This window comes from Myotis davidii, unplaced genomic scaffold (genome assembly GCF_000327345.1).
Source record: "Myotis davidii unplaced genomic scaffold, ASM32734v1 scaffold803, whole genome shotgun sequence".
Classification (NCBI taxonomy): domain Eukaryota; kingdom Metazoa; phylum Chordata; class Mammalia; order Chiroptera; family Vespertilionidae; genus Myotis; species Myotis davidii.
This window is the reverse complement of record NW_006295567.1, coordinates 2,261,027-2,272,160: the sequence shown is the minus strand read 5'-3', so window position 1 is coordinate 2,272,160 and position 11,134 is coordinate 2,261,027. Positions and strand designations below refer to the sequence as shown.

At 38.2% G+C, this 11,134-nt stretch overlaps 1 pseudogene; it reads left to right on the top strand.

Moving 5' to 3' along the window:
• The window catches only part of LOC102763038, a 76,300-nt pseudogene extending 65,543 nt beyond the window's left edge, over positions 1 to 10,757 (top strand).
• Positions 10,758 to 11,134: the final 377 nt, after the last annotated feature.

The following is an 11,134-nucleotide window of genomic DNA, read 5'->3' as shown; positions in this document are numbered from 1 at the left end:
ACTGAAGCAAGCAAGCCTCATGTTAGTTTCAAGCTGCCTGGCTGCCGGCCGCCACCTTGGCTAGCAGTTAATTTGCATATCTTGCTGATTAGCCAATGGGAAGGGTAGCAGTCGTACGCTAATTACCATGTTTCTCTTTTATTAGATAGGATAATATGTAAAATTTTCCTATGAGGTAATAGAAAAATGGCCTTGAACGTTGAACAAGTAATTCATGAAAGAGAATAGATAAATATATGATAAGCAATAAAATACTCAACATAATTATTCATTAGGGAATTGAAAATTGTGTATATACACATTCATCAGAGTAGGTAAAATCTAAAGAAACTAGTAGAACCACATAGAGGTGAGGGTGTGGATCAAGTGGAGTTTTCCTGCAGTACACATGGGAATATAAATTGGTACAACCACTTCAGAAAACTGTTAGGCAGTAACTACTGAAGCTAAACATATGCACAGCCTCCAACCCAGCAATTCCAGTATTTTACTACTACTTATATACCCAACATAACTGTGATTGAAGGGTAGGAACAAGAATATTCAAAACAGCATTTATCATAATCACCAAACACTATAAACAATCTAAATGGCCAGCAAGAGTAGAATGGATGAATAAACTGTGGTGTTTATTTATGGGACATTCTACAAAATAAACAAAAAATCCCAATCTCTTAGATACAGTAAAGAGATTGGTGGTTGAGAGGAGAATTGGGAAATGGGTGAAGGGGGTCAAAAGGTAGAAACTTCCAGCTATAAAATAAATAAGTCATGGGGATATAATGTATAGCATGGTGACTATAGTTAATAATACTATATCATATATTTGAGAGTTGCTAAGAGAATAGAACTTAAAAGTCTTCATTGCAAGAAAAAAAGAAAAAAATTATAACTATGTATGATAATGGATGTTAACTAGACTTATTTTGGTGATCATTTCACAATGTATGCAGACATCAAATCATTATGTTGTACGTCTGAAACTAATATAATATTAGATTTCAATTATACCTTAATAAAAAAGAGTACAGTAGAAATTCTGAGAGCATATCAATAAACTTTTGCATTCTCTTAAAAAATATGTAAACTAAAATTTATTTCTATAAAAGTATCTAAAGTCATCTAGGATATTTGTATTCTTCTCAAGCCCCAAAACTTAAATATATATTAAGTATAGGTTGAATATCTATTTTCTAGCAACTTGTTTTTTTTACCTAGTTATTTGGATATAATATTCTAAATTATCAGTCCCCCCTATTACACTGACTATATCTCTTGTTTTATGGCATTTGTTGTTGCTGGTGAGAAACCTGATTGGTTTAATGTTTAACCATTTTTGTTGGTAATCTGTCTTTTCTTCTGAAAGTTGGTAAGAGTGTATTTTAATTATTGATGTTTTCCAGTTTAACTATGATGAGTGTAGACGTGTGAATATATTTTATACAGTCAGCCCTCTGTATTCATAGGTTCTGCATCCACAGATTCAACCAACTGTGGATCAAAAATATTCAAAAAGTTAAGTTGTTACTGATGTGTACTATGATGGTTGTGTCTGCACTGAACATGTACTGACTTTATTTTCTTGTCGTTATTCTCTAAACAATACAGTATAACAACTACTTACATAGCATTAACATTGTATTAGGTATTATAAGTAATTTAGAATACATTTAAAATATATAGAAGTGTGTAAGTTATGTGCAAATACTACACCATCTATATATATAAAAGACTAATATGCTAAGTGTCTGACCCTGCGACCAGTTGCTATGATGTGATTTTTTTTTCCTCTTCTTTTTCTTCACACTTCTCTGTCTAGTGGTTTTGAAGGTTCATTCTCTCAACTTCCTAAACCCAACTTCCAAACCAGACATCATGTGACACTGCAGAACACCTGCCCTAGGTCTCAGCAGCGATATGACATTAGGTCCCAGGCCAGGGGCCTTTGGCACAGTTCCTCGGTGCAGGGTATGTTTAAAGCCCTCTACAAAGCCATTGGCCCTGGCAGTGTGGGGCTGCAGATTTTCAAACTCCTTTTCAGAAGGTGCCCTACCTTGCCCATTTACAAACAACTTTTTCCATGGAACAACTTCAATTTCCTTCTCTCAACTGCCACTAAGGTTATCACTGATTATATTGTTATCCCCTCTACTGTAACACAGGAATTATATTTCGAACCAAGAAAATGTTACCTCCCAAATATTTATTGATAATTATTTCAGATAATGATATTTATAATTTTACTTGGTAAAGCTTCCTTCTTCATCATGGCTACAAGGAAGCTCCAGGTTTCATGCTCAAACATAGCCACTCTATTGGCTCTTATGATTGGAATATGCTTCCCCTTACCTCTTTAGGCTCTATTTATGAATCTTATTGTAAATATCTCCTTCTTCTCTTTTTGAATAATCCATCTCAAATACTTTCTGGATGAAATAAAATGTAAGTACTTTAACATGATGAAAATAAATTCTAATTTTTCTATTTGTGTTATTTTTTAATTTTAATGGGTCTTTACTGGTAAGATTTGAGTTTATGACATTTTGGAATTTTTTTTTGGCTCAATACTATCACCATCTGGTCTCTCTCTGCCCTTAATTTTTTTTCCTGTTTTCTCCTGTTTCTTCCCACCAAAATGCTGTCACCAAGGACATTTTTTTTCCCATTATACAACTGTTGCTGCCACCTCCTGTATCACACACTGTCCCATCAGATCTTGCAGTTGCTTGTTCAGCTTGTGCCTAGCTTTGCTGTCTCTTCTTTGTCCTATTTATAGCATCTCTTAGCTTCATTTTCTCTTCCTTACTACACTTCTAGTGCTTCTTAACAATATAAAACATACTATTAAGATTTTTTGAGTTTATAGGTTAGATTGCAATTATGGTGCTTTATTTTATTAATTCTATTGGAAAATAGTTCTATGTAACCTAAATAAAGCATTAAAAGTATTCCCTGAATCCCCTGCCCTAACTAAAAATATGATTAAGTAATTATCTTTATCTGTGTGTGTGTGTATATGTTCCCCAAAGTCCTTTCAGAATGATGTAACATAATAAATTTAGCAGAAAAAGAATTATAATTGATCATAGTGTTCCAAATTTATTACTTAGTACAGAACATAGCAGGTACTAAATTGAATTGAAGAATGAAACTAAAGGAGATATGAAAGAAGAGTTTTCTAAAATTAAAGACACTGCTTTTCATATAAATTGTTTTGCAGAAGATGTTGAAGTAGGAGTATAGAAGAAAACTGCAAAGTCTCTTTAGACATGGCTGTATTCACTGACATACTTCCACCTGGTAATAAATCAGCTTCGGAACCTTTTACATAAAGAGATGTCACTATAAATTAGTTTTTACACTTTATCTTAAGTAGTATCATCATAAAATATTTAATCAAGACACTAAAACTGTCAAAGTAGGTAGATAATTTGAGACCCAGCATTTTAAAAAATCCAATTCTTTCATGCTGGGATTTTGCCTTGTATTTAAATGTTGATCTGTGAATTTACCAGAACTTGCCACAAGAGATAATTTGTTCAGAAATTATAACTATCAAACGTTTGGCAATCACTGATGCTAATTAAACACTTTGTTAAATACTAACAAGACCAGACTAAATTTAAAGAAAATAAGATATCAAAGTGCTTTGTCCTATTTTGTTCTGCCACATAAAGAAAATATTCTCACCATGAAGCTGGGTTATTTTTTCGGGGATTTTAAAATAATTATTTATCTTTCCATATAGTTCTCAATTATATAACAACTTTTAACAACAATAATAACTAGACTTCACCTGTAAGACTGATCTTTGTCGCACCCTTATTAGGCTAGGCAGGAGAGTAGGAAATAGGTTAAGAAACTGAAGCCTCTATGGGCACTGGGTGTCCCTTTAGTCCTGACTTGGTCAACTTCAGAGGGCAGTAAGAGCTCATCTTTTGGCTGCTGGCCAGGATGACCATCTTTCTAGTAGTCGGTCCTTCTTTTCATTTTCACTGGCTCTTTTACTCACAGGCTGTACCAGTTACCTGTTGCCCTGCCTCAGGCTCTTCTTGCCTTGGTGACTGGTTAAGCCATGCATTCTGATACTGACCTTTGACTTTACTGTCCTCTCTTTGTCTCCATGCAAGGGCAGGAGCCACTTCCTGCCATCTGCCCCAGCCCCTCAAGCCTGTTTGAGCCAGGCCAGCTCTGTCCAAGCCCTAGCACAAGAAGATCAGACACCCAGCCAGGGAGGAATAAAGGCCAGATGATAACTCAAGTGAAAGCACGTTTTGGAAATGCCATTCAAACTGTTGAAAATGACAACTATCACAAATTCTTGACTATTATCAGTCATTACCGGGCTGGCTATGTTGATCCACAAAACCCCCCATAATTATCATAAACACAGGTGTGAGAATTCTTCTTACTATTTAAAACTGAAGTAATAAATTCCTCAGGTATAGACTTCAAACAACATCTGTTGACTTAATTAGACAAGAAATGTTTCAAGGATGAATTATTTTCCTAAACTTGGTTGCCTTTTCAACAGATGATACATCTGAAACAATAGGTAGGGAGCAGGTGTGTGATGGCCTGAGTCTTAGCTTGCATTTGGCAAAACTCTGACTACAGAGTTGAAGCCATTAGAGATGTCAATGAGATTGATGATGTTACCCATTTTGAAATTGTCCTTGACATATTATATAAAATGCACACTTCTTCTCCAAAGACACATAGTGAATTATAGCATAATACGCCCTTTTTCAGGGGCAAGGATTGTATTAGTTTAGTGAGGCACATTAAGATTGAGTGAAGACAGATTCTTAAATAATTCTACTAGCTATGGCATTGTAAAGAGTTCAGAGTCAAGTGAAAAGAGAAACATGAATGAACTAAGAAGGGGCTATTTAAATAACACGTTAACCTTTTCCCAGCGTATGAATCCCCTTCCACGTGGAATGGGGACCTGGTGTGCTGGAGAAGGTGGGCCTTGCAGAAGGAGGTCACAAGGATTATGAGACGTTGATGGGTAATAAATCTGAATCCTGAAAGCCAGTCCAACGTATTGACCTGAGCTTCTAAAGTAGGAGTGCATTTGCCTTGTGCATAAGAAGAAAATAGAGGTTCATCTTCCCAGATATTAGTAGATTGGGTCTAGTTCTTCACTTCCCTGCCACCAGTGACTGGTAATTTAAATACTATTTGATATTAAGATAGAAACAGATATATGATGAAGTATAATTTTAAATTTCCATAGATTTTTTTAAAAAATCAAAGAACGAGACTAAGAATTCAAAGAAATCGTGTGGTTGCATTGATTGGCCATTCCTATAACTAATGGTGTGCCTCTACCTGCCTTTGACTGAAGGATACTTATATAGAACTAGAGGCCCAGTGCATGAAATTCGTGTGTGTGTGGGGGGGGGGGTGGGGAGGTGTCCCTCAGACCAGCTTGCATCCTCTCCAATCTGGGACTCCTCAAGGGCAGTCGGACATCCCTCTCACAATCCAGGACTGCTGGCTCCCAACCACTCGCCTGCCTGCCTGATTGCCCCTAACTGCTTCTGCCTGCCAGCCTGATCACCCTCTAACCACTCCCCTGCCAGCCTGACTGACACCTAACTGCTCCTCTGATGGCCCAATTGCCCCTAACTGCCCTCTCCTGCCAGCCTGATCACCCCCAACTGCCCTCCCCTACTGGTCTGATCACCCACAACTGCCCTCCCCTGCAGGCATCTTGTGGTGACCATCTTGTGTCCACATGGGGCGGCCATCTTGTGTGTTGGAGTGATGGTCAATTTGCATATTACTCTTTATTAGCTAGGATGCTGGAGGAAAATACAGTAGTCCCCTCTTATTCTCAGGGGATACATTCCAAGACCCTCAGTGGATGTCTCAAACTCCAATGATGGTTCCTGATATGATTTTTCAACTTGACAATGGAGTGGAAATGATATGCATTCAGTAAAAGCTGTACTTCGAATTTTGATCTTTCCCAGGCTAGTGATGTGCCATGCAATGTTCTCTCGTGATGCTGGGCAGAGCCAGTTAGCTGCAGCTACCAGTCAGCCATGTGGTCCTGAGGGTAAACAACTGATGCTCTACAGTGTATGCACTGTTAGGTGATTTTGCCCAACTCTAGACTAATGGAAGTGTTCAGAGCATGCTGAAGGTAGGTTAGCATGTTTGGTAGGTTAGGTGTTTTACATTTACAATGTTCCTACTATGGATGGGTTTACCGTGCTGTAACTCCAGCATATAAGTTAAGAAGCATCTGTGCTATGTTTTTTCTATACATATATGCCTATGACAAAGTTTAATTTATAAATTAGGCTCAGTTAGAGAGTAATATCTAGTAAAAAATAAAACCATCTTAACAATATGCTATGAAAGGCTTTGGGCCATTATTAAGTAAAATAAGGGTTATTTAAACACCACAACAGTCAATCTGATAACCAAGAGTGCTACTAAATGACTAATGGCCCAGTAGTGTATATAGCATGAGTATACTGGACAAAGGGATGATTCACATCCTGGATGGGCCAGAGCAGACAGTGCAAAATTTCATTATGCTACTCAGATGTATAACTTATGAATTGTTTATTTTTGAAATTTTCCACTTTATATTTTCAGACAACAGGTGACTATAGGTGACAAATCTCAGAAAGCAAAAACACAGATAAGACTAGTGAACCACGAAAGTGAGCATGTACTAGTAAGTATGGAGTCAGAATGGACAGGGACAGCACAACCTCTGGAAGCCTGGAGCAACTCCAGCAGCCAAGGCCGAAATCCACATGAGGCTGGATTTTCCCTCCTCACTTCCTCCCTGTTCCTTTCTAAAGCAGAAAATCATTGAGTTTCAGGGATCAGAGACATCTTTTTTTTTCAGGACCATTAAATTCAATCTTTATTTTATATAAAAATTCTACAATTTTTATGTCCTAAGAAGTGGCTTTCAAGAGTCTTTGGGAATACCTTCAGTGACAGGGAACTCATTAATTTGTATGGAAACTCTTTCTACCTTCCAAGAATGTGAATTGTTTAGGAAGTGCAGGCTTGGTATGAACATTGGTTTCTAAGGTCAAATGATAAGAAGAAAAGTTGGCCTTAGAAATATCTTTATCCAGGCTTCTCATTCAGGACTCATTTCATAAAACCTTAGTAGAAATACTTGATTATAAAGTAGTCTAAAGGAAACTGCCTTGACAGCACTCTGGAAGTCCTAATTCAAGCTGAGGGTAGAGATGGGGGAGGGAGGAAGGGGACAAATGACATCACAGGAAGTTATGAAACCTAATTCAGTGCAGAACTATGTAGAGCTATTGACCACCTCCTAAGACTTGAACAGGAAGTTCTTACTCCACTTTTGGGTCACAGAGCTTGTTTCCTGAAGAATATTTACTCTTTTGTTTCTCGTTCTCCTCTTCTGGGTCCCAGAGTTTATAGGTGACCCAGACACACACCATTATTTCAAAGGAAAAAGGATTTTAAAAGCTACTGTTCTATTTTTGAATCAACAAATTTAGATTCTCCAATAAATCACAGGTGATCCTAGGATTCTATAAAAATATTTATAAAAATTCTACAAAAAAGTCAAAATGATTCTATAATTACCTCAATTGTAGAGTGTCAACTACGTGTCATTTTTGAAAAAAAAACCCCACAAAACTTAGAATATTATTTTAAAGTATTAAAACCATTTCACCTGTAATTAAGCAATTGATTCTTCTATCACATCAAGTGCAGAACATCTCTAAAGATTTATGTATTCTGTACATTCTTTTCACAATATCTACCATGCTAGGATATCAACACCACTCTCCTTTAATGCCATATTAACTTAAAATCAATAAAAAGGATATGACATGTATGAAAGCCAACCATATTTGGGGATCCAGAGCCTGACTGACATTCTGCTCCTGCTCACCAGTCCCTAACATGAAGCCTGATAGCGGGTGTGCCCGATCCACCATGTGCTTGGAGTTCTCAGTCAAACTCTTCTCACCAGAAAGTTCAATGAGAAAAATTATCCTATTTTTACAGCAGCAGAAGAAACTCTACTGACCCAGGACTTTTTAAAGCATGACTGGATATCCAAGGATAACAAGGCATGTGAGAAATACCAGTAACATTTAAAAGAATAAGCACCACAGGCTGGTGTTGCTCAGTGGTTGACCACTGACCCATGTACCAAGAGGTCATGGGTTTGATTCCTGGTCCAGGCACATGCCCGGGTTGCAGGCTCAATTCCTCAGTAGGGGCTGTGCAATCAATGTTGGTGCCTCTCTCTCATGTTTCTATCTCTGTTTCTATCTCTCTATCTCTCTATCCCTCACCCTTCCTCTCTCTCTAAAATTAATAAAAACATTAAAAAAAAAAGCAAACAGGAAAACATAAGCATACATCCAATGAGGACTCTCTTCCCAAACTCCAGATTCAGTATCCTCATCATGCCCCCTCCCCCGGCTTTCTGGCAGCATTGTCTGATAGGAGAAAGCTATGGGGTGGAAGCCCCTTGGAGAGGAGTCTGGGTAGAAACTAATGGGCATCAGATGTTCTTCCATCTGCCCACCCAGGACCTAACCCTGAGGAATAGGCAACCCAAGACACAGCTACCCACCCCCCACCTCCATGCCTCTACCTTCCGCTGCCCCAGACATAAGCTTTGCTCACAAGATCCCTTGCCTGCTGCCATCTGAAGAGGGACCCTCTGCGTCTGGGCCTCCAGAACCTGTGTCACCTGGGTGTGGAGTCCATGGAACACTCTGGTCCATCTCATTTTGAAACCAAAAACTGCTCATTCACTCTCACCCTGAAACCCCAGGAGAGAGGCCCTTGGTGCCTAAGAAATGATTACCACCCCAGGGGTTTCCACAGATCTCCCCTGGGGGCTTGGTTGCTGCTGCTGCTGCTCTGTATTTGCCCCTTTTGATCTTGTTCTTTATCCATGTCCACTCCACTCCCCTGCAGGGAGCCCTTCATAACCTCTTTGACCTGGAGTGTCAATATGCCTAGCATTCCCATAGCTCAGCAGGCCTGCCCCTCCCCAGCATCCCAGATGGGCCAGAGAGAGCCGATTGTGCCAATGAGGACTGGGCCTTGCCCGGCTGCTGCCTCAGGGATGGGCACCTCATGCCCATCTCCTATCTCCTGTGCCAGTGTTGTCCAACCCCAATCTTTCTCCCTCCTGTCTGGTATTCTGTTCATCTGTACTCCCATAGGAAAAGTACTTTACCACATATAAAACCACCATCCAGTCAGTCCTTTGAAAAAAGAAAAACATAAGCATACAGAAAAATTGACTAGAGATAATAATATGTGTAAATTTGGAATAATTTCAAGCTCATAAGTTCAATCATTATAACATGAGGTAGGTAATATATTATCTCATTTTATAGATGAAGAAATTAAGGCACAGTCCACCCTGCCTCTCCCTCTGGTGCACTGTTTCTTTAGTGCCTCCCGTGTGAACTCCTAGGCCCACTTGCCCAGAGTGGCCCCAGCGACTCTACAAGAGAATATGACCACCCTTATCACAGTGTGGCACAGAATGATGGCTGTTTTTGCACTTTAGGTGGAATTCAGCCAAAACTAGAAGCAGCAAGCTAATTAGACTAAGAAAGCAAAGATCTCACAGCAGAAAAAAATTTAAATTATTAGCAGAAAAAAAGATAAACCCATTCATTTCTTTAAAAAAAAAAAGACTTCGGAATTCAGCACAGTGTGGTAGAAGAATTAGAAAATAAATTCTCAACAGGAAAAAGAGCAAAAATCCAGCAGCAATTAGCCAAAAACACATGATGATGTAAAAAGACTATAGCATCAGTAAAAAGAAATGACACAACTGATTTTGTTAAAAAGCTATGAGCAATAATGGAAACAATTGAAAGTGCAATGAACACTTAAAAATTTTTTTTTAATCCTCACTCAAGGATATATTTTTTAAATTGATGTTGGTTGAGAGAGAGAGAAAGAGAGAGAGAGAGAAACTTTGATTGAGAGAAAAACATCAGTTGGTTGATCCCCGATCCCCACATGCACTCCAATTGGAGGGGGGGGATTGAACCAGCAACCTTTTGGTGTACTGGACGACACTCCAACCAAATGAACCACCCAGGCAGGGCCACTGGACACTTTTAAATAATAAGTAGGAAAGCTTATTACAGAAAACAACTAATCATGAGTTGAGTGTCATATCCAGAAAAACTGACACATGGGCTTTGGGTCACCGAAACACAGAAAACTTTCACAGCTAGGTCAAGCAAAGTTTCTGTAGACAAAGTACCATCATGTACTTTCCAGGGGAAGTGTTAGATTCTGAAAAATTTCAGCAAACAGGAGGGCGACAAGGGCACAATGTACGATTATGATCACCAGAACTTTGTAAAAGTGCGAAACAAACAAACAAAAAAAAGCCAACATATGTGGGACTAGTTTTAGAACACTGTTCTGGAAGAACACAGGATGAAGTACAACAGTGGGACAAACTATAAAAATTTCTGACTCTAGAAGGAAGAGAAAAATGTATTCAGAGTGGAAAAACTAAATGTGGCCAAAATAGAGGAAATTTTCAGGTTAAAGGCAGAGGATATACCTACGCTTCTTCAGAATAAACAAGATGCTCAAAAGAAAAAAGAGGAACAAAGAAAAACCAGAAATTGCCTGTTGACACTTGAAAAAACAAAAACTCCCATAAAAGTATATAAATGTCAATGAAATGTATCTATCTTTAAAAGAAGTTAAAAGAAGAAAAGAAAGAGAAAACTTAGCCGAAAGAGCACCAATGCCAGCTTAAAGTAAATTTCCATTAGAAACTTATACCCAGGAGAAGAAAAAAAACAGAAAGAACTTTTGAAGCTTGAAAAGAAGATAGGCGAAACAGCAGAAAAGAAAAGGAAAGTGGTGCTGCTGAAATTTCCAGGTTTTAAAAAAGAGATTTACATACATTTGAATAGAAAATTCTAGACAGACAGGCAAAGGAAGATGAAAAGCCAGAAAACAAATATTCCTAGAAAAATTAAAAGAATAGAGTGAAAACATATTAATAGATCTATCTTTAGGCTTTGCAAACATACCAAAGTTTGGAAAGAATGGACAGAAGATATAGGACCATCATATTCCACAACAGGGCTATAGGCAGAGAATT